The sequence below is a fragment of the Dioscorea cayenensis genome, unplaced genomic scaffold (genome assembly GCF_009730915.1).
Source record: "Dioscorea cayenensis subsp. rotundata cultivar TDr96_F1 unplaced genomic scaffold, TDr96_F1_v2_PseudoChromosome.rev07_lg8_w22 25.fasta BLBR01001040.1, whole genome shotgun sequence".
NCBI lineage: Eukaryota > Viridiplantae > Streptophyta > Magnoliopsida > Dioscoreales > Dioscoreaceae > Dioscorea > Dioscorea cayenensis.
The window spans coordinates 23,443-46,726 of NW_024087431.1; the positions used below are offsets into that span (position 1 = coordinate 23,443).

At 36.3% G+C, this 23,284-nt stretch overlaps 1 pseudogene; it reads right to left on the bottom strand.

The window, feature by feature from the left end:
- Positions 1–798: 798 nt before the first annotated feature.
- On the bottom strand, positions 799–16,921 carry LOC120255513 (annotated as a pseudogene).
- Between the last annotated feature and the right edge of the window lie 6,363 nt (positions 16,922–23,284).

Genomic DNA, 23,284 nt, shown 5'->3' on the forward strand with positions numbered 1-23,284 from the left:
ATGTTACCTATGGAATCTAATCTCTTGCTAAATAAAAATCCTAAAAAATAAAAACACCCAGAGATTTGCTATGAACAAATAACAATGACTACTCTACTTAGTTATTGCCTGGGTTATTTTATAGACGCTCAATCATGCTTTACTATTCTGTAGTTATTCCCTAGTTAATTACCAAGGGAAATAAATTATTGGTTAAATTCCATTAGTAATTACTAGTTTCTTGTGTATTCCTGTTAAATATGAAAGTTATATTTACTAGAACATTATTAATAAAATATCACAAATATTTAAAAATAAACAAATATTTGATGATTTTATATATAAAAATATTATATTCATTTTGAAATATTGTTTAATAAAGACAATAAAAATAAATAATAAATTTTTATTGGTGGGGAGAGCACTCCCCTCCTTCTCCCTGTCCCGCTAGACGAGGAGGGATTTTTCCCCACTCCGCACCCCGCGGGGGGAACATTTCAGGGAATTCCCTCTCCGACGGGGTAGGCCTCCACCGGGAGCTGGGATTCTTGCCACACTTCCATTCATATTCAAAGCTGACACTGCCGTTCATTTCACTGTAAGTGAGGGGAAGTCAAGAAGTGAGAAAAGTGCTACTTCCCTAAAGTGGGGAGAGGTGATATCACTTCCAGGACTTATGTGTTCATTTATTAGAAAGTATGAATAGAACCGAAGAATTTAGGTGTTTGATGAAGTTATATGAGTTAAAAAAAAAATTTAGAAGTGAAAAGAAGTTAGTTTTTATGGATTGACTCATTTTCCCCCACTTCAGTAAAAAAACTACTGAAGTGGGTTTAGTTCAAAATCCACTTCAGTCAGAAGTGGGAGAAGTGCCACTTCCCCAACTTCAGCACAAATGAACATCAGAAGTGGGAGAAATCAGACCACTTCCCCTCACTTCCCCCCCACTTTCTCTGAAATGAACGCCCCCTAAGTTGAATATGATGACTGCACTCTTCCTTTGTTGTGGTAATTGAATACTTATACAGCAACTCCATTATGTTCTCAAATGATGCAAATTTCATCATTGTACGTATCTGCATGTGAGATATTAACATTAACATTTACATTCATTGCTATTAAATAAAGTAGGAAGAATATGAGCAAGAAAGTGACTTACAAGGGATCTGGTGTCTCCAAAGTAGAACTAATCATTTGTACAATCTGTGAGTTTAAAATTCAACATAATTAGATCTAGACTTCAATGTATAAGTTTGGGTTTTTAATTGTATTTGCTGAAGCTATCTTTTGAGTTAAATAGGCCATTGGTAGAGCATTAGAGCATGTAATAATCTAATATAGATTAATTAGAAAAATATGAATTTGAATATACAAATTTAGGTTTTTTATACTATTAACTTGAGCTTTTGGTTGAATCAACATCAAAGGGATGCATTAGAGTATCTAATAGTCTAACATCGACTAATTACAAATTTTGAATAAATAAATCTAAGTTTTTCATTTTATCTGCTTAAGTATTTGGTTTAAATTGAATGCCTACAATATGTTTGGCGGTTTAAAACTTAAATCTTTTAAAAAATAATAATAATAAAATAAAAGGCAAATAAAGTAATAGCTAAAAAAAGTGGAAGAAAAAATTAATATTTATGTTAATAATATGTTGATCTGTTGCCACTGGGTCCCTAGTGTAGGGTGTTTGTGTCATTGTTGAGAAGACATATTTGAACCTCAACTCACACAAGAAAAAAGTACAAGTGTGCACACCCCTAACGTACGTAATTTGTTTATGTTTGGTCAAAGGGAAAGAAAGAAAACAAATACATACCTTGAAAGACCTTCAGTTCTAAGAATCTTTGGCAAGCCTTCACTAAAACCTTTAGCAAAACTAGGGTTTGAGTCTGGACTCTGACTATAACAGCCTCCATTGGATACAGTGCAATATCAGCAATCGCCTCAGAGGTAAAAGAACCAGCAAGATAAATCAATTAAAGTCTTGTATTTTGCTGCACTCTCAGCTCCAACAACGTCAAAATAGTACTTTTTGAAGTACTGATAGAAACCATATTTGAATGCCCCTTGAGCAATGTACCCTATCAAGGTTGGTGGCCATCCTTTGAAGAAACCTCTCAAACCTTGTTCTTACAAAACTACTTTGTATCTTGATGAGACACTCTTGTATTTCACTGGATCAATCTAAACAAAATTAATCTTACAAATGTCAGTGTTTGTGATGTTTGGAGTGATGGAACCGAGGAAATTTATGTAAGAACAATGAGAATGAAAATGAAAATTACCACAAAGAGTTAGTATTTCATTTAAAAAATCCAGTGTTTGAATCTTTGGTTTATCCATATTTGAAAAAAGAAAAAGAATGTTGGTTTTTATTTTCACATTGAGGAATAGAATTCTTAGGTCTCCAGCAATATAATGATGTTATATTAAAAAAATATAAAACATTTTCAAATTTCTTAATTAGTGATAGAAATTTAACACTAACAAAGAATGAAATCAATAACAATATAAGTGAGAGGATAATGAGGGTAAACGTTTAGAAGCTTAAAATTGTTTTTGAAGAGAAGAAGTTTCACCAAACTTTGATTTATTAACTATAATTAAATTTTCCTAATTAGTGATAGTGATAAGTTAATATTAAAATTGATGTTTTTCATGTTCTAACAAAAGTCTAATTGCAAGTTATCAAATGGCTACCTCAATTTTTTTCTCATTGAAATCATGATTTGTTAAATGTTGATTTATCTAGTCTTTCGGTTTTTTAATAAATCAATGTAGAGGAATAAAATTTATATAGCTGGCCACAAAAAATTGATGCTAATGAGTCATGTGACTGTGTTTACTAACATATTAATAATTTTAAAATTAATTATTAAATAATTTATTTAAATAATTAAGTTCTATAAAAGAAGACCGTTAAAAGTAACTAATTTAAAGCTTGTGGTCTGCTAGATTGCCAGAAAGTCATTTCTATACAAAGATATATCAGCTAAAATACAAACAGATTTATGTCTTAGCAACTAAATTTTGTTACATTATTTTAAAATATAAATTCTTTAATAAATATTTAAAATCAAATATAAGAAAATTCTTCCACGTCCATGAGTCCAAGCCGTTCGCGGACTTGGGATAAAAACAAAAATAAAATAAAAAGGGTAGAAGATAGTTTAACTTTCTTTAATTTCTAGATTTAATTTTATAATTGTTTTTTTCTTTGTAATTACATATGGTTTCCTACAATATTTGTTTTCATTGCTAAAAATATCATATGATATTAGTCTATAAAATGTTAAAATTAAATTATATAAGGAGCATGAAAAAGAAGAGAGAATTGCAAAAGAAAAAGGAGATATTTTTTGACAATAAAAGCTTGTAGAGACCTCAGGATTGAGCACAGGAGAAAAGTAGACAGAAGACAGAGAAACGGACATTTTTTGAAGATTTTTTTAAAATAATATATTAAAAGTAAAGAATTTTTTTAAAAAAAGCTAAACCATAACTGTAATTTATTTTTTAAAAAAAAGTAAAATATACATATAAGAACATAGATGGACCAAAATACAAGAATAGTAGACAAAACTTGAGTACAAATATCAAGAATAAATCTATTAATTGTAGATAGACTAAAGCTAAAATTAACAAAAAATTTATGGAGTTTCTTATAATTTATAAAAAAACTCAAAATTATGCATACTATTTGTGAAATATTTATTTTCATATACAACTTTAAAATTGAGATTTCCACATAATTACTCTGATCAACTATAAATTTGTACTCCAGTTTTTCTACCGCAACATGCAGATTACGTGAAACTTTGATTATTGCATTGTGACATGTTCATATGATAAATAAGGACTTACACGAGTAAACCGAAAGTGATATGAAAGACGCACGCATGTAAGAGTCTCATTTTTATTGGTTTATTATATTTGTTAGTTTTGCTAGTATGGTTTGTGGGTTTAGAGAAAACTCAAACGTTTATAGAAATTTCACACAAACAAAAAAAAAAGGGGACACATAAAATTGGTAACCCAGTTTGCGCGTCAACTAGCCTACGTCTGAGGGGCAAGCCCGGAGATAAACAATCCACCAAAAGAGGTGATAAAACATGAGTACAAACACTTTGTCAATCACACTCACAAATAACGATCAGTACCCTTTCTAGATTGTCTAGTGCCCACACTTTTTCACAATCCGGTGTCACCCCCAATCTCAAAGCAAGGTAGCTTATATAGACGCCTCAACGTCCCAAATATAACCCATACCAGTTTTAGAATCTCCGCGGCTATTAACTTTGGAGCCTTCCAAAATTAGCTGTTGCAACTCCTGTTGTAATACAACTTGCAACATGGCCTTGACAGGTGACTTGACTGAATTTTGGTTACATTACGAAGTGACCTCAAGACCCATCAACCTCCCGGTCATGCTTAGTCCTAGTCAATGTAGCCAGATCTTTCGATCCGGACTACCGGTAACTAGCTTACCTCTTCAGTGTTTTACTGCGCAGTCCCCTCGCAAAGGGCGCACGTCTTTGTGGATCTTCACGAAAGTTTCCAAACTTGATCTTCAATTCACCCAAGATTAGCCTTCAAATCTTCATAAGAAAGATCTTCAATAAATCATGCCAATCATACCAATAATAGGCATATCTTCAATCATACATATTAAAGATCTACAAATCATACCTTTAATAGCCTTTAATTATATCATTGATAGGTATTTCTTCAATTAAGCTCCATCCATATTTAGTCTCCAATCAAATCTCTCTAAATATGGTCTTGATAAAATCTTGCCTTCAAGTTGTAACACAAACCAAAAATAGCTCCACCAAGATCTCTTAATATATTTGCCTCCAAGCCAAGACTCCTTGCCATGTCATTATTTATGCCACGCACAAAGGTTGCCACGTCACCTTGTCTTAATATATTTGTCTCCAAGCAAAGACTTCTTGCCATGTTATTTATTTATGCCACATCACAAAGGTTACCACGTCACCATGCCTTCAAGTTGTAACACATACCAAAAACAGCTCCACCAAGATCCCTTAATATATTTGTCTCAAGCCAATACTCCTTGCTATGTCATTGTTAATGCCACGTCACAAAGGTTGCCACGTCACCTTGTCTTAGTGTCAAATCATGGCAATTAAAGTGCATTTGTACTAATAGTCTCCCTCTTTGGCATAATTTGACACAACTGATTCTGCACCCAGACTGACTTATGTTACAACTTCTAGTTACAACATTGACTAGGACACAAACTAGACTGACACTATTACAACATCTAGTTACAACATCACTGGAGAATAGAAAACATGACTGACACAAGACATCAACTAGTTGCTTACAAAGTTTTAAAAAAAATATTACATACCGCAACTAGTGAGACAAATATGATTAAGTATAAGGAACTGATGAGCATAAAATTTGTCCAAACCAATAAGACCAAATAGCAAAGGAACAACCAATCCAAAAACTTAAATAGAAAAAAAAGAAATCAGTCTGGTGCTAGCAAGTTTCTCCCCCTTTGTGACAAAATTGATGCCAAAGTCCTTACTGGTTGTTGCAAGTCATGTTACAACTGCTCCTGCAACTCCCATTATCTTCAGGACTCTTGGCCATTAGCTCCCCTTGTCTTTAGATCTCCTTCTTGCCGCTATAAATGACATTGATAAACTATAGCAGATGCAGGTCATTTGCAGTCCCCAATAGTGATTAAAGTTGGCAGAGGCCAATCTCACCCCTTAGCTTTTCGTATCTTGTAGCATCAAGGGGTTTAGTAAAGATATCCGCCAAATGCTTCTCCATTGCCATATAATCCATAACAACTGTTTTGTTCTCTACCAAATCTCGTATAAAGTGATGTCGAAGATCAATATGTTTGGTACGAGAATATTGGACTTGATTCTTGGAGATATCAATTGCACTTTTGTTGTCACAAAATATAGTCAACAAACCTTGTTGTAGCCCATAATCTTCAAACATTTGCTTCATCCATAACAATTGTGTGAACAACTTCCTGCCGTTATATACTAAGCATCTAAAGTGGAGAGTGAAATAGAACTTTTCTTCATATTGTACCGTGTGACCAAGTTGTGACCAAGATAAAAACATTCTCCTAAGGTGCTCTTTCCATCATCAATATTTCCTACCCAATCTTCATCACTATAACCTGCAAGATGTGAGTTAGAGTCTTTTGAATACCAAATTCCATATTCAGTAGCACCATTAACATATCTGATGATACGTTTAATAGCTTTCAAATGAGATTCCTTTGGTGTGAGATAGAGCAAACTTTCAATCATGCTTCTGTAAAGACTTGGATCCATATATTTTCCATGTTCTTCTTTTGTCAACTTCTAATTTGCACTCATGGGTGTTCTTATATGTCTAGCCTTTTCCAAGACAAATCTTTTCACCAAGTTCTCTGCATACTTGGTTTGAGAAATGAAAATTCCTTCTTTGCTTTGTTTGACTTGGAAACCCAAAAAGTAGTTTAGTTCACCTACCATGCTCATCTCAAACTCTTCTTGCATTAGATGAACAAACTCATCCACTTGCTTTTTCGATGTTAAACCAAATATAATATTATCAACATAGATTTGTGCCACCATAAGATCTGACTTGGACTTCTTGATGAATAGGGTTTTGTCTGCTCCCCCTCTTTGGTAGCCCTTCTTAAGTAGAAATTTTGTAATCATTTCATACCAAGCTCTAGGAGCTTGCTTCAAGCCATAGAGAGTCTTTTTCAATTTGAACACATGATCTGAATGTTGAGGATCTTCAAACCCTTTTGGTTGCTCCACAAATACTTCTTCAGTTAGAACTCGATTAAGAAAAGCACTCTTATCATCCATTTGATGTAGCTTGAACCCCATACAACATGCTACTACTAACAATAATCTGATGGATTCTAGTAGTGCAGCTGGTGCAAATGTATCATCAAAGTCAACTCTTTCAACTTAAGTATATCCTTGAGCCACTAGTCTTGCTTTTCTGACCCACATCTTCTTGGTTTCTTTCTTCTTTTCTCTGGTATATGGTATCTGCCTGACATTTTTGTCTTTTTTCAAGTCTTTCTTCATCTTCCAATATCTTGGATGAATGTGTTTTTTGACCCCACAATAATGACATGTTGGAATCCACTTCTTTGTTTTTCCAAATACTCTACCATTCTTTATGTCTTCTTTCAGTTGATAACACTTAGGTCTTATATGGCCTTTGATAAGTGCTTGAGTAGACATATTTTCATATATGTTTTACATGCATTGAGCATCATTTTTACTGTGGTTTATGTCTCATATTGTGTATTTGGTGTTCTTTTATGCATATAGGTTGTGAATGCCTTGAAGAGTAAAAAAGAAGCAAAGATAGGCTATAAAGACACAATGTTGGGAGTTCTTGTTCAATTCAAGGACCAAGACACGAGAGGAGTTCATAAACGTGGAGATATGTGCCAACTTCCAAGAAGATTCAAGTCAATTTACTAGTTGGAAGGGCACAAAGGTAGCCACATCTTCATGTTCCTTCTCTTTGTGAAGATTGCAAGACCTCTCAAAGATACGTCGACGAAGAAAAGTTTTATAGCCTACCACATGGACGTGTGCCCGGACATGTGGCCTTAAGAGAATGGTGTTCGGATCGCGTTTTGTGAAAAATACTGTAGCAATTTCAATGTAGAAGCACTGTAGCAAAATTACTGTTTACGCGGCCGCTTGGAAATTCCGCGCGGCCGCGTGGAAATTTCTGCAGCCCACGCGGCCGCGTGGAAAATCCACACGGGCGCGTGAGGGCACGTGACAGACACGATCTAAGGCCTATAAATAGCCGTTTTGCCCTATTCTTTCTCATCTTTTGTGCGGCTCTTGAGGGGTGAGACGGCTAGGGTTTGGAGAGGAGGTCTTTGTGGCTTTGGAGGCGCTTCGTCACCAACTTTGATTGATTCCTCCTCCGTCATAGCATCAAGGAAGCCACCGGTGAACCTAGCTTCGGAGTGTGTCCTTCAAGACGTCGAAGATCTCCATCAAGGCCATCAGTTCATATATAAGGGGGTTTATTTCTATGGTTTTAATGTACTTTCATTCATTGATGGTGTGTTTTGTATGTTGCTCCATGGAGAGCTAAAACCCTAGAGGGTATTTGGGCTTGTGAACCCTAGGATTCTCGTCTTTTGTGGATTTGCTTAGTGTTTCTATTTAATCCGAGTTTGATTAAGTTTTAATCTTGTATTCTCATTGCTTGCTTGTTTAATTAATCCTTGTGGTTGATTGGATTTGCATGATTTGTTACTTTGATGTGAGAGAGGTCTCCATTAGAGTTAGAACTTCAAGGTTAAAGAGGGTTGAGAGGGTGAGTCATGAGATAGTGGAGTGTCTCCTCTCCCTTCCGATTGAGTGTATTCTATCTCCGTTCCCTAAGCTCTATGCAACCATATTTGGTGTGAGGCGTGAGATTGAGAGATTTCTCCACCGGGACCTTGTAGGGGGTTAGGATCCTTCGCCTGGAATTAGGGTTGGATCAATCTTTAGGAATCGGATACACCTCTTGGAATCCCTAGAGTGCTTTGCAGTCATATGTGGTGTGAGGTGTTGAGATTGAGCGATTTCTCCACCGGGACCTCGTAGGGGACTAGTATCGGTGATCTAGAGATAGACCCGATTAGGTTTGGATTTCCACGACTTAACTTACTCATCATAGAAACACTTTGCTTATCCGGTACCTAATACCTGAATCCTAGGGGGAGCATTGCCCAAATACCCCACTTTTACTAATTGAGATCTCCATCCATTTAACCCTTGCATATTCATCTCCGGTATTCACTTCTTCGCACATTAGATCACCACACCTTTCCATTTATCATTAGGTTAGAAAGCAGAGATGAAGTTAGTACTAGTAGCCCTGTTCCCTGTGGATTCGACTACCCACTCACCGGGGTAATTATTACTTCGACACCCGTGCACTTGCGGTTTACACACGCATATTCGGACGTGTCAGCCTTTTCTTCCACAATGAAAGCATATGGGGACTTGTCTTCTATGTCTTCTATTAACCTTGTTATGCTTCACTTCTTTATATTCTTGAGCATTTGATATAATACAACCTACTTCAACTTTGCCTTTCTTGACTCGTAATGTCTCTTTTACAGTCTTAATATTATGTTGAGTTATACTTGTTTTAAAAGATATCTCATAAATTTTGGCTTTTTCTTTGTTCATGTAGTTTATGGTCTTTTTCCAGCATCGTTTAACTTTCTTGACATTCTTTCAACTCTTTTGCAAGACTTTCGTTTTGTATGAGCATTTTATCAAGTTTATTTAGCATGAGTCCATACCCATGAAGAAGATCATTTTCAGTAACCTCTTCACAATCACTTTCTCCAAGTGTTGCTATTGAGGATGTAACTAGACTTGCAAAAGCATTGAAATTTCTAAAAACTTCAGCTTTTTTTATCACACTGGTAAAGCAGTATGATTGTTGATTACATCTTCTGCATTGTCTTCTTCCTGAATTTTTCTAAAATACCTGCACAATTCCTTGGTCAGAAAGGCAATTTCATCATCCTCTTTTTTGTCTTCAAATACAACAGTTTGTTGCAACTCTTTCAGCCTTGTTGCTTTAGCCTTTAGAGTTATATCTTCTTCTCTTCTGCCTGGATTCAGATTCATCTAATAGGCTTGTAGGGATCCCATCAACTCATTAAGTCTCATAGTTGTGATGTCCCTTGCTTCGTCTATCGCAGCAACTTTAGCATCATAATATTTTATCATAATATTTCTTACCAAGTTGAAATGCTTGATTTACTATATCCATCAATTTTCTGTTGAATATGGTGATAGTCTCTTCTTCTCTCCTCTTTAGATTCTCAAATCCAGTTAACAACATTTGGAGCTCGGAAATTTTTACCTAATTTGTACCTTTATGAATTCTTTGTAGAATGTCCCTAGCATTCTTGGCGCATTCATATGTTGCAACATACTTGAATTGGTTCTCATCTACTCCTCCAAAAATAGCAATGAGTGCTTTCCCATTGGCATTTGCTTTAAGCATATTTCCGGAACTCCATTTGTTCTTCACCTTCATGGTCTCATTCATGTTTTCATCAACTTCGATCGGGGGAGACCATCATTCTTCTATGGAAGCCCACACACTCTCATCAAGAGACTTAATGAAAGCCTTCATACGTGCCTTCCAAGTATTGATAATTTGATCTATCTAGCAACGGCGGTCGTGTTACGAAAGCTTCTTCTTTTCTGGCCATCAATGGAACTTGCTAGGAACTTACCGACTTTGAAACCAAAGTGAACACGGTGACCAAAGCTCTAATACCACTTGTTGGTTCCACCGGTGTGGTTTGTGGGTTTAGGGAACACTTAAATGCTCATAGAAATTTTACACAAGCCAAACAAAAAGGAGACACACAAGATTGGTTACCCAGTTCGACATCAACTCGCCTACGTCTGGGGAGGCCAAGCCCAGAGACAAACAATCCAATAAAAGAGGTGATAAAACATGAGTACAAACACTTTGTCACTCGCACTCACAAATAAAGATCACTACCCTTTCTAAATTGTCTAGTGCCTATACTTTTTCAAACTCCTGTATCACCTCCAATCTCAGAGCAAAGTAGCTTATATAGATGTCTCAACGTCCCAAATATAGCCCATACCTCTTTTAGAATCTCCGTGGCTACTAATTTTAGAACCTTCCAAAATTAGTTGTTGCGACTCCTGTTGTAACGTAACTTGCAACATGGCCCTGACTGTTGACTTGACTGAGTTTTGGTTACGTTGCAAAGGGACCTCAAGACCCATCAACCTCCTGGTCATGCTTAGTCCGAGTCAATGTAGCCAGATCTCCAAATCCCGACTACCGCCAACTAGCCCACCTCCTCAATTCCATACCACGTAGTCCCCTCGGAAGGGGCCCACATCTTTGTGCGTCTTCACGAAACATTCCAAACTTGATCTTTAATTCACCCAAGTTTGGCCTTCAAATCTTCCCAAGAAAGATCTTCAATCAATCATGCCAATCATACCAACAATTGGCATGTCTTCAATCATACTTATTAAAGATCTTCAAATCATACCTTCATTAGCTTTCAATTATACTATTGATAGGTATTTCTTTAATTAAGCTCCATCCATATTATTCTCCAATCAAATCTCTCTAAATATGGTCTTGATAAAATCTTGCCTTCAAGTTGTAACACATACCAAAAATAGCCCCACCAAGATCTCCCAAGATATTTGTCTCCAAGCCAAGACTCCTTGCCATGTCATTATTTATGCCACATCATAAAGGTTGCCATGTCACCTTGTCTTGGTGTCAAATCATGGCAATTAAAGTGCATCTGCACTAGCAATATATATATATATATTTATATTTGAAGAAAGTGGAGATTTATTATATGAAAATAGAAAATTTATAAGGATGAAGATATAATTTTAAGATTTATATATGTAAAGAAAAATCTTATATTTTTATATTTAATTGTCATGCTCTGAACCCACCTTGCCGGACTCGGTGTATCAACAAATGGCCGCACACCTATAAGGCCGAGACCCAGATGGTGTGCAAGGCCTCCAAACCCAATTCTCAAAGCTACACAAAGAAACAACCCCCAAATTACGAAGCCAAAAAAAAAACCAAAACTTCATAACAAGCTAGAACAAAACACTAAGGTGCTCGAGTACAAAATAAACAGAATACAAATCTATGTCTTCCTTAACTACTACTAAAATGGCACTAGCTCAATGATTCCCACTAAGCTATCCATTACAAGTATACTCCTGATCTGAGAAAATTTACAATGAAATTTATGAGCTTGACATCCCAGTAAATACCCTCTAAAAATATCGGGATTATAAATGTTTAAAAATTTCAAAACTCAAACAAAGTATAATAAAATACAAGTTTATCATAATCAAATTCAGAAGTCAAGTTTCTAAATAAAACATAACTGATCAAAAAGTCAAGCATGTATGTAATACCCTGAACCTGTGATTAACTGTTGGAAAATATATTCAGGGTATTACTACAGTTGTAGTAAGAATTTTCTACAGAGTAATCTTGTTGAGAAACCCCAAGTGGAAAGAACAAGGACCTAAGTGTGAAAGTTTATAAAAGATTTTTGGTTAAAGAGTAATAGAAAAAGGATTGATATGAAATGTTTTTGAAAACCAAGGACTGAAAGGTAAGGCGGTGGGGACCTTTTTGAAATATTGTGTTATACTTCAGGGACCATTGGATAGTTTCCAAGGACCTTTTGAGAATACTATTTCATAATTCAGGGACCATTGATGAGTTTTTCAGAGACTGTTTTGTAAGAAATTATGTTTTGAGGGACTAAATGTAAATTTCGGCTGAAAGTTAAATTTGGAGAAAAATCTAGAGCTTGAGTGTTGTTCATCTTCTTCTCCACCATTTTGCTACAGTAACCCGAGGGTTAAAAAAAAAAAAATGAAGAAATGGGAAGAAATTTGAGGTTTTAAGGAGAGGGACTTGGAGATCGTCGGAGGGAGCTCGCCGGAGGGATGACTTGGCTTGGTAAGAAGCTTCCTTGTATTGTTTTTGGCAAGTGTATGCATGTATGTATAAATATGTATTTTTGGTTGGATTGGATGAAAATGATTATGGATTTGAATGTATATTGATGAGGATGAGAAAGTAATTGTTGTGAAATAATTTTTGTGTTGAAAAACCTTGTATTTGTGATGAAATTGCTTGGATTGGTGGAGTTGCTTGCCGGATTTACTGTAGCATTACTGTAGCACCGAGATTAGGGTTTGGTTTGGTTAATTAAATTGGTGATGATGATGATTAAGGTGTTAATGATGATGGTTAGATTGAAATGGGTTGAGTTAGCCAAGTTGATTTGGTTGGATCAAACCATGTTGGAATTGAATTGGTTGAATTGAATTGATTTGGTTGAGTTGGGCTTGATCAAATCAAGTTGAGATGGTTTGGGTTTGGTTCAGTGATTTGGGCTAGGGTTTTGGGCTGAACCAAGTTGGTTCAATGGATTTTTTTGAATAAGAATTGGGTTGGTTCAAGCTGGTTCGAGTGAAATTGAGTTTGGTTCGAGTGCAATTAAGCTTGGTTCGAGTGGAATTAAGGTTTGTTCAGATTGATTCAGCGAGTGTTTACCCTAAATTGAGTTGGTTTAAGTGCAATTGAAAGCCAGTTGGATAATGCAAGGTCGGGTTTTTAACCGATTGGAGTGAGTGGGCCCGATAGAGAGTCTATTGTTGTTTATTGTATTTTTATTTTTGGGTTTAAATGTGTTATTTATTTTTATTATATTATTCTTGTTAGGTGTTGTTCAGTCTTGGGAGGGAGTTCCAGGTCTAGCAAGGAACCCAAGGACACCGAGTGAGTTGGTAGTGGCTATTATTTTTAAATAATTGATTAATTATTATTATTTTGAAATAATTATTTAATGGCTAGTATTTTTGAAAATAATTGTTTAAGTATTTCTTTTTTTATCATGTTTAATTGGCGTATAATGTTGAGGGTATACGTATATTTATTTGCCACTGATGTTCCCGACAATCGTATTGATACATCAATTTCAGTATAATTATACGTATTTATAAATAGTATAAAAATACATGTATATGTGATTTAATTATTCGGTTCATGAATTTATTTTTTTGGATGGTTATATATGCTTTGATTTGGAATGATTTGTGAAATCATGTGCGTGTATTAAAATGTTTTTACCGACAATATTTGTGGGGATCGGGTTTTCATTCCCTGGCATAGGAATGGTATTTTGTATTTGGATTTTCTCGATATTATGCATGTATCGTCATCGTGAATGTCCCGGATAAGGACCATGTGATATGATTTACTACGATTTGTATTGTTCTCTGCATCTACATGTTGGTTTTGGATGGTGACGGCGGGCTAAGGCCCGACTCATCGCGATAGTGGGTTCCCACGGGCCGACCTTTAGAGGTGGCGTGGTGGACTCGGGTGTTGATTTGTCCATATCGGTGGGAGCGTAGAGCCCACGATTGGATGATACATCGGGATCCCGGAGTCACCACACGGGACCGGTGGGACAACGTCAAGGTTATGAAGACCTTGGCGGCTCCCAACCTAGTCGCGACGGCGGCTAAGTCGGGGAGAGTTTTCAGGCTATGGATTTGAGAATGGTTTTATATTATCAGTTATTTTGACATTGATTTATGATGAATTTATGTTTCAAAAGTTCTTTAAAAATGTATTTTGCTAGAATTCTAGTATTTTGGAAAAGTTGGAAAATTATTTAAGCAGTTGGTATTTATATACTTTATATACACTGTATTTTAGTATTTGAAATTATTAAGCCACTACCGACCAACTGAATGTGCTGTAGCTGCAGGAGCAGGACCCTAGATTGCTTGATCGAGTATAGAGCTAGTCAGGGTTGAGTCCAGGACTGCAGTGGGTCCCTCTTTCTTTCTTTCTTTCTTGTTATTGGTGTCATGATCTTGTAGCGGTTGTACCCGCAAATTAGAGTGATTATATTTATTGTATTTATGTATTTGAACATGTACTTGGTGAAAAATTGTAAATTGTGATTTGTAGGTCTGATTTTGTTTAAAACAGGGTGTCAGTTTCCAGTTAAAAGGGAATTTTAACTGATGGGTGCCACATTTACCTCGGTAGAAGGGGTGGGTGTGACAATGTATGTCCCACAAATAACTATTGCCAAAATAAAATGTCAGAGATCATATGTTTACCCTCGGTGACCCAAGCTAGAATTATAGATGTCATAAGTTTACCCTCAATGACCCGAGCCAAATTATCAACGGTCGCTATTCTTCACCGACGGAATTGTGGGAAACTATAGGTTTTATTTCGCAAGTACATGTCGACACGGTCAGTGTTTAACTCCCAATGACAGGGTTATTGCAAAGTTTGTTGGGGACTACAAGTTACTATGTCAAAATATGTTATGCCCAAACATTTATCAAAACAAATTACACAAATTTGATGATCCCGTTTTCAGATAGAATATAATTAAAATTCATTTCCAAATCTAAATACCTACATATCAATTGCAAATAATAAATAAGTAATTCAAAATATAAATCGAAATAATCAATTTTTTTCTCAAAAATTTCAGAAGTTTAGAAAACTAGAATTTTCGAGTATATACATATTATAGGATTTATATGTGGGATAATGACATGTCTAACTCCTAGATTTTAAAATCACACAAATCGAGTTTTCTCTGAAAGTCCTATATTTAGGAATAACCCATCAGAATTATAGACAAAACAAATTATAAAATTCACATGAATAGAAAAACATTTTCAAGACACTAATGAAGCTACATAAGTCGACACTAATAACAATTCCCCGACAACCCTTAAGATTGAAATCAGCATAGCTTTGCGAATTCTAACCCAAATCAGAAATTTCTATCTTCTAATAAAAATAGACATCTACATCTATAACATATCCAAATCTCACAATGATTTAAGATCTACTCAATTTAAGCGATCACTTTTAAAAATTATAAACATGCAAACCAATAATTTTAAACATGCCCTTTCTAATAAATAATATCTCACAACATAAAACTTCAAATAAGATTAAACTTTGGGTGCATATAATTAACTCAAAATTGAAAAAATTTCTTTTTAAACATGAGCCCTGATTCAACTTCTAAGATCCTCAAATTTTCTTATCAATCTTCATGCTTCCTGCAAAAATACCATTGAGCACATCTACAAAAATCTGATCATATCTCACAAATTACAAGGGTAAAAATTCTAAAATTTGGCAGATCCAAAGATAAATCATCTTCTAAAACTTTCTTATAATAATTCTAAATCTAAATAATAACTTGCAATCATGAAATAAATCAAAAATGGATCAAGACTATACAAAAATCCTGACCGCGTCACCTATGTTGAACCCTTACAATTTACAGGATACTTATGCAAAAATTCTAACATTTGGCAGTAAGCTGAATAAGACCTCAATCTACAATTTTTCTATTTTGATCTCTTCTAAATTCTTTATATAGTTCTCTTAAATTGAAAAGGTTCTATGCTATTTCAATATCAAAACTCCATTAATTATCAAGGATGATTAAGACTAACAACAAAGACCTAGTTAGTCTACTAGGAATACCAATCAAACAAAATAAAATAGAGACAATAATCCAAAATTTCAGATAAAATCAAGGAATAAATCAAGTCATAAAGCAATACTATCTTCCACCCAGAAAAGACAACTTATATGCAAAACGGAAGATCCTCAAGATTTAAAGTAAAAGATTTGCCCAAACCTCCAATTCAAATCGCATGAATGAATAGTAAAACCATCTAAAAAAATGAAGCAAGAACAAAAACACAATAGATAGAAAAAACAAAGAACTCTTCATCTTCTTATAGATGAACACTGGACCACTATACCACCATAACTGAATCGATGGAGAGATGTTTACTGTTTTTTTTTTAAAAAATAAACCCTAGTTGAAGGTTTGAAAATAATGGAATCAGATTTTAATCAAGAAAACAAAATTTGGTTGAGTTAAGGATAAGGACCAAATTTGCAAAGACACCCCTGAATAAAAATAAAATTTACCTAAGAGTAGGGTTCATAAATCAATTCCTTAGGTAACTTTTTTTTTTAACAAAGATGACAAACATAGCTTCACTAGAGAGGTACGAAAAATAGATAGATCTGAACCAAGTACCGTCCTTATAAGTTCACCTTGTAAAATAAAATAAAATAAAATAAAACACAAAACGTTTTACTAACCTGCATGTTGCACTTACGGAGGAACGGTAGTGTGGGTGATTCCGCAGCTAGCAGCACCTCCAACAGTAGATGCCACATTGAACATGGATTTGTCCATCCCCTTTTTATCTAGGGCTGCACAAACCTCTCCATTGAAAACCTGGACAAAAGCACCTCTAACTGACATGGCATTAAATTGCATATTATATGAAATTTTTTCGAAAAACTGAGAAAGGAACTTAGCAAGGACCTTCTTTCAAGACTTCCTCTTGGGAAGCGGGGTGTTAGCTCACCAAGGAAGTGATGGTCACCAAGGTCGCATAAATGGTCTAAGAGATGAAAACGAAAAAAATCCCAAGATAGCAAATAAAGGAACTAGATATGGATCACAGAAAATGGCTAGAGGGAGTGATAAAAAAGTTTAAGAAGACAAGAAACATGTAAGTGGGTAGCAAGTACTCAAAATCATCAAAAAAAAGTTTGACAAGATGGCAAAATGCTGGATGATTTGATGGTTCATAGATTACACTTCAAAATGGAGATGTGACAAGGTGGCTTTCCTCCCACTAATGGCAGGGGTAAAAATGAAGTGAAAAAAAAGCAAGGGCTATTTGAGAAATTCAAAAGTCAGAGAGTTGCTTGGGAGGTTTTGAAATTTCTAAAGACCTATAAATAATTTTGTCTTTTTTTAAGCACTATATTGAAAATAAATAAATTGGGCAAATTCGCTAAAAAACTAAATAAAATCAAAAGTTCCATATATGAAGAGCTAGAAATAGCCATGCATGGTCCACTTATTTCCCATTTGTTTTTCTTCGTTTTACTATGTTTTTCTTATATTTCCTATCAATACAAACACATTCCATAAATAAATGACTCATTTCAAGAAATTTAATTAATAGCAGTTAAAATTTATAAAACAAAATAAAAATAATATTGAAATAAAATATAGAACTTTGACTATGATATTTGTGATTAATAAATTACATAAAATTTATTTAACAACCTAAATTATAAAAAATAATTTTACACTAAAATTAATAAATAAATAACAAAATAAATTTATATTAAATATTTTGAATTAATTCAATCAAATTTCCAAATATTCATCTAAATCATTGAATTAATTTAAATTTATATACTAAACTATTATAATTCTTAGAGCTTTAATGGAAAATATTTAGGAGATTAAACTAAATTAGTAATAATTTATTCAAGTAAAAGTTTAAACATATATTATTGTTTATGATAGTTCCAGTGGTTCAGTGTGTTGAGGGAAGTCACTCAATCTCACAAGAAAATAAAGCACACACACAATCAAGCAAGAGAAAGAAGACACACAAGTTGGTTACCCAGTTCAGCACAACCTTGCCTACATCTGGGGGCCAAGTCCGGAGAAATATTCCACTAAAAGAGGTGATAGAATAAAGAGTACAACACTCCCTTACTCTCTCAAGACAAAGAATACCCTCTTAAGATTGCCCGATGCTCATTCTCCTCAACCCTCACCCAAGGGTCTCTCACTTGTGACTCATCCTAAATCTTCAAGTAGGATATCTTATATAGATGCACCTACGTCCATTAGATCTTTCCTTTTTAAGAATTCTCCGCGGCTTCCTAACTTGGACACCTTCCAAAATTAGATGTTGCAACACCTAATTACAACACTGCCCACCTTATTAAACATGACTGAGTTCTAGCTAGTTGCACCCAAACTTGCGACACTTTCAACCCTCATAGTTCTTTTAGTACGCTTCGTAGCAATTGACTCATCCTGAGCTCCTCTTGCCTACAACTGCTTCCTTCCTTACGTTACTTCAGTAGGTCTCCTCTCCTGAGGAATGTGCCTACCAAGGCACAAGTAACTATCTCCCCAAAGATGGTCACCGAAGATTTCCCGATCTTCTTTCCAAACTTGGTCCAAGTTTGGTCTTCCTAAGTGATCTTCGTTTGAATTATGGAAATATTGTTACTAAACTTGATCTCATCTCATCCAAGTTTAGCTTTCAATATCTTCAAGCATGATCTTCAATCATCCATGCTTGGATCTTTAAATCTTCAATCATATCTCAAGTAATCTTCAATATACGATTTGTCTCCTAGAATAGCTCCGCCCATAATTGGCTCTTAGATTTCCTTTCAAATTGTGTTGCTAAATATGGTCTTGACAATCACATTGGCATGTCCTTGCCTATCTTAGTTTTTGTCTTCAAATAGCTTCACACCAACCTAAGTTCCATGCAATCTTCATGATGATCTTTTATTCTTGCCAACAATAGAATATTCCTCTCTTTTAAAATAGATCTTTCCTAAAAGGAGTTTTACTAAAGACATGATTTATCATCCTGGATCTTACCAAGGATAGATACAATCATACCTAAGATAAAACTTACCCTTCTTGAAGAAATCATTCTAACTTGATGCGCTTTCCAAAATTAGTTAATCATCACATGAACCATTGAAACGAATTTCTTCTAAACATAGTCTCCAAGCATGATCTTCTAAGATTCATATCTTCATATGCCATGTCACCAAGCTTTAGCCACATCATCATTTTAGACACTTCTCCTTTTTGCCAAGTCATCATTGCCACGTCATCTTCTTTTGCCATGTCACCTCTTGGCTTGTTACATAATGCCAATCCTCGTTATCAGACCTAACAATCTCCTCCTTTGGCATTATTTAACACAACCATCTTGACTCTACTTCTGTCAGACTGGTGCCTATTCCAACACCCTGCTAGAACATGTACTCACAACTGGACATGACTTTATGACTATTACAAGATTAATTTTTATGACTGTTACAATTTCTAGTTGTTGTAATGAACATCACATAAAGGTAGAACAAACAACTAGAAATTAACATAACATGAACAAGAATCAGAAATTAGTCCAGACAGACAAACAACATAAAATGTTAAGACAAGGCAGGATGAAACAGCAAAAATTATCCCCCTTTGTGGTAGATAATGGTAAAAACATAATGAATGCTACCACATGCACCCCCCTCAAGAATGGACTTACTGCAAATGATTCAAGGAAAAACTATAGCACAGACATTATGCATAAAAGAACACCAAATACACAATATGAGACATAAACTATGGTAAAAATGATGCTCAATGCATGTAAAACATATATAAAAATATGTCTACTCAAGCACTTATCAGATATGAAAATGAAATAAAACTTGAAGTAATTGAAAATAAAATATAAAATCAGAAGGAAGATCTTTTTTGAGTGATACAAGTCCCAAAATAAAATGCAGAAATAAAATACGAAAAACATAAACAGCAAAGAAAATAAAGAGACCTCAAGCGTCGGTGTCAGGTATTATTGGTGGGATTGCTGCCGCTACTGGTGAAGATGATACTGGTGGATCAATTGGTACTACTGGTGATGCTGAAGGAGTCTGGGGTCTCATCACAAAGGGCGAGGTCGTATCTCACTCGAGTATCTACTGTAGGATGTTGAGATGCGCCATCACCTCTGTGTGGTTCGTTTCTTGTGTCACGTGAACCTCAGTCAGATCTGTCCGTAGCACCCCTACAGCACTCTCGAGCCTCTCAAAATAATTATAGGATCCAGATGGAGAAAACATATGCACTGGAGATGGCTCTTGTGCTGCAGATGGTGCCTTTATCTCCATGTGCTCAGGCTGTGGCTCCTGCGTAGGCTGGATCCCTCTACTACCTCCCCTCTCCCTCAGCTATCTCAAGTGGGGGCATGATCATGACATAAACACCGTCTCTGTATCTCCGGATCATGCCCATAAGTCTCATCGTCTCTAAGCCGAGGGGAGATGCCACTATCAACTTCTCGCCTCCCTAATCGCGCCTAGTAGACCCATCCCAATAATGATCTGAGCAATATAGGGGTCAGAGAAGAGGACTCCAACCCTAGTGCACTGACCCTGGTGCCGCAAGTACTCAGTCAGGATGTGTCCCACATGAATCGGCTCACTCGCACTCATGGAATATAAATATAGCAGCTCTTATCGACTGAGTACACCGGTGCTGTCACCATGGCCGTTCACTGACCTGTTCAGAATCGCGTGGATGTATCTATATGCTGGTCTTAAGAGGCACATCGCCTTGGATACTCCCCGGCTCAAACCGCCATCGTCCCACACAACGCTTTGTATACACACTCCTCGGATCCACGCATACCCTCATCGTAAAGCCCGACCGACAAAAAAACTTCGTAATACTTATGATGTGGTACTAGCCGAACACTTTGAACTGAATAGTGTCTATATTGTCAAAATTGGAATATGATCTATCAAACTCAAAGGATATAAGTACCTTCACTGTCAGCATACGAATAACTGGCTCTCAAATAGATAATAACCAGCACCAGCTACCTACTGAGAGTAACTCCTTTACCTCATCTGCCATCTCATCCCCAAGCTGGATCTCCCTAAGTGCACTCAAGTCCGAGAACAACGTCTGACCGAACTTGAGTTTCGCTAGTCACTCAAAACGGACATGGTGCTCGGGAATGGCAAATTCCATGTGCTCAGTCTCAGGAGAATGCTCTCTGGGATGCTTGCCAGCTGCTTTCTTGGTCCTGGGGGCCATTCCTGTGAGAATTGAACAAGAAACGATCAAATCACACTTTAAAAACTCAATCTGCAGGAATCCACAAGGTCATGTGGAAATTCCACATGCTCGTGTGGATCTTCAGGCGTGAAAGCCACATGGCCAAGTTGCAGAATTCCCAAAAATACATCACAAATTCAATCTAAAATCACTCTAAATGCATACACCAACTATTTAAACACGATATTCATGCAAAATCAACACAATAATCGAATGAAATGAAAATTAGGCGAAGAAAAGAGGAAGAAAGCTTACCGACGAAATGAGGATGAAAACCTACGAATGCATCTGGAAAATAACTCAAAAACTCAATAAATAGATGGTGAGGGGTAAGGAGATTGAAGAGAGACAACTTTTGAGCATTTGGGAGTTAAAGAATGAAGGGGCGCGAGTAGGTTTTAAAGAAAAACCATGCCGCTTGGTTTTTAGTGCATCCACATGGGCATGTCGAAATTGCCCACGCCCATGTGACTCCACAGGATAGCTCACAGGGGCAGACACACGCCCCCGTATGCACTCAGGATAGCCTCTGACTGTCTCTGAAAGCAACCACACGGGCGTGTGGAAATTACCCACGCCTGTGTGCCCGACGCACAAGGATACCCACACGCCCCTGTGGCTTTTTGTCCTTCCGAAAAATGGACTAAGTGTCCCACATGCCTCCGTAGAAATTCCACACGGGTGCGTGGATATTCACAGGGGTACTCACAGGGGCACTCACACGTCCTTGTGTGCTCTCGGGTTGGAAGAGAAGTCTTTACAGAGTTTTCACACGGGCGTGTGAAAATTACCCACGCCCATGTGCCATTCACAGGGTCATCCACAGGGGTATTTACACGCCCTTGTATCTTCTCGGGATGGAGCCTTGGCACTCTGCATAGATCCACACGCCCATGCAGAAATTACCAACGGGCGTGTGACCATCACAAGGTCGCTCACAAGGGCATTCACACACCCCTGTGTCTTCTAGGGATGGCGAAGTTGAGCTTTGAATGGAAACACACGTCAGTGTGGAAATTCCACACGGCCATGTGTCTTCATTGGATGACTTAGAAAAAATACAGACTCCGCAGAAAATTTTTGCACACTCATGCATATACAGAGACTGTAAAAACAATAAAGAACTGACCAAAGAAACATGAAAACATGCTCAAACGACCTAGAAACTTTGTCAATCACATTAAAGCACACTAAAAACACCAACAATTCACGAGAAAAACACAGCAAAAGCATTTAAAAATCATGACACCAACACTAAAGCTCTTATTCATGCAAGTACTAAGCTAAAGCTAGAAAAATAGTAAAGACTTGTGTTGCCTCCCAAGAAGCACTTGTTTAACATTACTAAGCTTGATGTACCTGACCTTTCCTCACGGGGGCTCATAAATGAAGGTTATCCTTTTATCTACAACCTTGAAAGCACGATGCACATAATTATTTCATGGTAGAGGGAGAGTTATCGAGCTTGTTACCACACAAGGGTTCGTCACCATTACTCAGTGCTTGCACATTCCCATTAGCCTTGGGGCTCTTCTTGTGATGTCTCCTTGCTTGCTTCATCTTTTGGATCATCTTCTTCATGATCCCCGGGATAGGTTGTAACTTGCCCTATAGATCCAGTGACAAGGCTTCTTCATTTTCCACTTCTTGATCTAGCAACCCATCTAATGGGTCTAGACATAACACCTACTGCACGTATTCATCAATTAACTAATCAGTAGTGTCAAGAAAATATAGAGTATCATCAAAGTCAAGAGAATATCGCATGACTTCGGTGAGGCAGTATGTCAACTTGTCATCACCAACTCTTAGTGTCAACTCCCCACTGTCCATGTCAATGAGGGCCTTGGAAGTGCGCAAGAATGACCTCACAAGTATCAATGGAACCTCAACATCCTCATCAACATCCAACACCACAAAGTCCACATGAAATATGTTCTCGTCAAC